This window comes from Elephantulus edwardii, unplaced genomic scaffold, assembly GCF_000299155.1.
Source record: "Elephantulus edwardii isolate Elephantulus edwardi_28Jun2011 unplaced genomic scaffold, EleEdw1.0 scaffold00079, whole genome shotgun sequence".
NCBI lineage: Eukaryota > Metazoa > Chordata > Mammalia > Macroscelidea > Macroscelididae > Elephantulus > Elephantulus edwardii.
In genome coordinates this window covers 15,134,461-15,139,295 of record NW_006399829.1, presented here as the reverse complement: position 1 = coordinate 15,139,295, position 4,835 = coordinate 15,134,461, and the positions used below count along the sequence as shown (strand labels likewise).

Sequence of the window (4,835 nt, the reverse complement as noted above, 5' to 3'; positions counted from 1 at the left end):
CTATCAGTTCTTTTGGTACACTGATTTTATGTATTCCCTCCATCTTCTTTTGGTGCTTTCTGGATCATTCAATATATCGTCCATAGCATCTTTCGGTATAGCAAAATGAGGCTTAAACTTGTTTTTCGTTTTTTTTCAACTTGAAAAATGCAGAGTTCTTCCTTTTTTATTCTCTGATTCTAGCTTTCTGCACATTCTGTTATAATACATTGATTTGTCCTCCCAAGCTGCCCTTTGAAATCTGTTCAACTCTTTTACTTTGACATGTTTCCCCTTGTTTTGGCTTCTTGACACTCCAATGCAATTTTTAGAGTCTCTTCTGTTACCCATTTCTGTTTTTTCCTTTCGCTTCTGTTTTACTAGTGGCATTTTGCCTTCTTCATGTATGCTATACTTTATATCATCCTACAACTCATCCTGTCTTCGATCGTTGATGTTCAATGCGTCAAAACCATTTCTAAGAATACCAGAAGAGCTATTTCACAATGGTTTTTACCAGAATGAATACAGGTATTGGTGAATACCATGGCCAAACTTAAGCCAAAATGGGAAAGAAGACCCATATCAACATTGTTATCCTTGGACACATAGATTTGGGCAAGTCCACCACTACTGGCCATCTGATCTATAAATGTTGTGCAATCGACAAAAGAAACATCGAGAAATCTGAGAAGGAAGCTGCAGGGATGGGAAAGGGGTCCTTCAAATACGCCTGTGTCTTGGATAAATTGAAAGGTGAACATGAGCATGGTGCCACCATTGATGTCCCCCTGTGAAAATTTGAGACCAGCAAGTACTATGTGACCATCACTGATGGCCCAGGGCACAGAGACTTTATTTGAAACATGATTACAGGAACATTGCAGGCTGACTGGGCTGTCCTGATTTTTGCTGCTGGTGTTGGTAAATTTGAGACTGGTATCTGAACGAATGGACAGACCCGTGAACATGCTCTTCTGGCTTACACACTGGGTGTGAAGCAACTAATCGTTAGTGTTAACAAATAGATTCCACCAAGCCTCTCTATAGCTGGAAGAGATATGAGGAAATCATTAAGGAAGTTGGTACCTACATTAAGAAAAAGAAAAAAAAATTACTGCAACCCTGACACAGTAGTAGCCTTTGTGCCAATTTCTGGTTGGAACGCTGACAACATGCTGGAGCCAAGTGCTAATATGCTTTTGTTCAAGGGATGGAAAGTCACCCAGAAGGATGGCAGTGCCAGTGGAACCACACTGAGTGAAGCTTTCAATTGCATCTTGCCACCAACTGTCCAACTGATAAGGCCCTGTGTCTGCCTCTCCAGGATGTTTACAAGATTGGTGGTATTGATACTGTCCCTGTGGGCAGAGTGGAGACTGGTGTTTTCCAAGCCTGGCATGGTAGTCACATTTGCCCCAGTCAGTGTTACAACTCAAGTTAAGTCTGTTGAAATGCACTGTAAAGCTTTCCAGTGAAGCTCTTCCTGGTGACAATGTTGACTTCAATGTTAAGAATGTTTTGTGAAAGATGTTCGACGTGGCAACGTGGCTGGTGACAGCAAAATGACCCACCAATGGAAGCAGCTGGGTTCACTGCTCAGGTGATCATCTTAAACCATCCTGGCCACATCAGTGCTGGTTGTGCACCTGTGCATGGTTGCCACATAGCTCACAATGCTTGCAAGTTTACTGAGCTCAGAGAGAAGACTGATCACCATTCTGGTAAGAAGCTGGCAGGCATCCCCAAATTCTTGAAGTCTGGTGATGCTGCCAATGTTGATATGGTTCCTGGCAAGCCCATGTGTGTGGAGAGCTTCTCTGACTACCCCTCTCTGGGTTGTTCTGCTGTCCATGAGGCAGACTGTTGCTGTGAGTGTCATCAAAGGAGTAAATAAGCTGGCAAGGTCACCGAGTTGGCTCAGAAAACCCCAAAGGCTAAATGAATATTACCCATAATACCTGCTACCCCAGTCTTGAGCAGTTAGGGAAGAACAGTTTCAGAACTGTCTCAATTGGCCATATGTTTAGTAGTAAAAGACTGGTTAATAATAACAATACATCAGAAAACCTTCAGAAGAAAAGGAAAGTTTTGGGACCCTTGTTTTCTTTTCCATGTGATAGTTTTAAGTTATTAGTTTCTAAAATCAGTACTTTTTCTTTTCTTTTTATAAAAGGTGTTATAGGTCTCATTGTCACCACTGCAACTAATTTACTGTGATGAAAGCAAAACCTGTCTTAATTTAGCCACACTAAAAGCCACACTTTTAGTCCACACTTTTAGACAATTTCTAGACAGCATTATCAGCTGTGCCCATTTTCACATACAAGGAGGCTTAAATCAATACTTTTTAAATGGAATCAACTTGACCAAAAATTTGTCACTGAATTTTGCGACCCATTAAAACAAAGTTTAATGGGAGGGAAAATACCAGAAGAATGTCTATTTGTGCTTCATTGACTATGGAAATCCATGCGACTTTTGACTGTGTGGATCATAACAAGTTATAGCTGACATTGAGAGGAATGGGAGGGAGACCCAGAACACTTGATTGTGTTCATGCAAAACCTATACGTGGACCAGGAAGCTGTTGTGTAAACAGACCAGGGGAACGCTACGTGGTTTACAATTAAGAAGAGAGTGTGGCAGGGTTATATTCTGTCTCCATACCTATTCAGTTTGCATGCTGATTAACTTATTCAAGAAGCTGGACTCTGTGAAGAGGAGTGTGCCATCAGGATCAGAGGAAGACTCATCAATAACCTGCATTATGCAGATGACACATTGCTTGCTGAAAGTGAGGAAGCTTGAAGCAGAAGATCAAAGAATTCAGCCTTCAGTACAGATTGCATCTCAATGCCAAGAAAACAAAGATTCTCACCGCTGGACTGATAGGCAACATCATGGTGGATGGAGAAGAGATTGAAACTGTAAACAACTTCATCTTACTTGAATCCACAATTAACGTCCGTGGTCCCAGCAATCAGGAAATCAGGAGATGCATTACACTGGGAAAGTCTGCAGTTAGGGACCTTTCCAAATTATTGAGGAGTAGTGATATCAATTTTAGGATTAAGATGCATCTGATTCAAGCAATGGTCTTTCCAGTTACTTGCTATGCATCTCAAGGCTGGACAATGAATAAGGATGACAGAAGAAGAATTGGTGCCTTTGAGCTGTGGTGTTGGAGAAGGGCACTGAATATTCCATGGATGGCCAAAAGAACAAATAAATAGGTCTTGGGGAGGGTACAGCCAGAGTGCTCTTTGGAGGCAAGAATGATGAGGCTTCACCTCACATACCTTGGGCATGTTGCAAGGAGGTGCTGACTTGGAGAAAGACATGATGTTTGAAAGGGTGGCAGATCAGTGAAGGAGAGGAAGACTTTCAACCAGATTATAGATTGACATGGTGGTTGCCCCAGTGGGCTCTAGTGTATCAGGGAGGGTAAAGATGGCACAGGATAGAACAGGGTTCAAATCTGTTGTGCATAGGGTCACTATGAGTTGTACTCAACTTGTTGGCTCTTAACAACAACAACCTAGTATCAAACTAGCACTTACTCTTAAGGAAAAAAAATCATTCTGATTTTAGTATAAGGTAGCAGTTGCAATCTACTAAAATAAGATAACTTTTGCAAGTGTTAAGGGAACACAACCGCTCAAGGATATTTTACTTTGTGAATATTTTTAACACGTTGCTGTTTGTGTTTCTTTAGTAAAGATTGTAACTCCGTCTCACATACTTTGGGCATGTAGCCAGGAAGGACCAGTCTTTGGAGCAGGCTAGCTAAGGAGAGAAAGACCCTGGATGAGATGAATTGACACAATAACTGGTGTAATGAGGGTAGGTGTGTCAGAGAGAGAGAAATTAGCTCAGAATAGAGCAGGGTTCAGCTTTATTGTGCATAAGGTCTCTATGAATCATAGTCGACTAGACAGCACCTAACGACAACAAAATCAGTGTACATGATCAAATGGAAACTTCTCTTTTTCAAACATGTACTCTTATTTTTGTTTTTTCTAAGTATAATATGACTATAGAATATTTTAGTAAAAACTTTCCAGGATTTTGTTTTATATAAATAAGTTGAAAAGGAAGCTCTCTCTCATAGCTTTCAAATAGAACTTACTGATAGCTGAGCCTCTAGCTGATTTTCTGAGTTTATAAACCACATGCAATGTTGTTGTTGTTGCTGTTCAATGCTGACAAGTATGGTTCATATCAACTCTACGAAAAACAGATTGAAACTTCTCCTATCCTGTGCCATCTTTACACTTCCTGACACACTAGTGCCCACAGCAGCAGTCACTGTGTCAATCTACCCCTCTATGAAGAGAAGTGTGGCATCAAGATTGGAGGAAAACTCAACAGCAACTTGTGTTATGCAGGTAACACAACCTTGCTTGCCAAAACTGAGGAGGTCATGAGGAATTTGATGCAAAAGGTCAAGGACTGCAATCTTCAGTATGGATCAAAGCTCAACATCAAGAAACCAAAAACTACTGGGCCAATTGACAGCACCATGATAGACGGTAAAGAGACTGAGGTTGTTTGCAGCTTCAGTTTTCTTGGCTCCAAAACGAACACTCTTGATACTAGCATCCAGGAAATTAAAAGATGAATTACTTTGGGAAAGTCTGTTGTCAGGGACCTCTCCAGAGTACTGAAGACCAACTATGCCAGTCTAGAAACTCAGATGTGCCTGATCCAGTGCATGTGATTGTTGTTGTTATGTGCCGTCGAGTCGCTTGCGACTCATAGCGACCGTACGTACAACAGCCCTAAGATCTGCTCTGTCCTGTGCCAATCACACTGTCTCTGACACTCCCATCCCAATTATCCCAGTCACTGAA

At 41.3% G+C, this 4,835-nt stretch overlaps 1 protein-coding gene and 1 pseudogene across 1 annotated transcript in view; both read left to right on the top strand.

The window, feature by feature from the left end:
- Nucleotides 1-4,835, top strand: part of ITGA1 (integrin, alpha 1) — a 175,523-nt gene that overhangs the window by 95,799 nt on the left and 74,889 nt on the right. The gene's annotated exons all lie outside the window — the stretch shown is intronic.
- On the top strand, nucleotides 546-1,924 carry LOC102872837 (annotated as a pseudogene).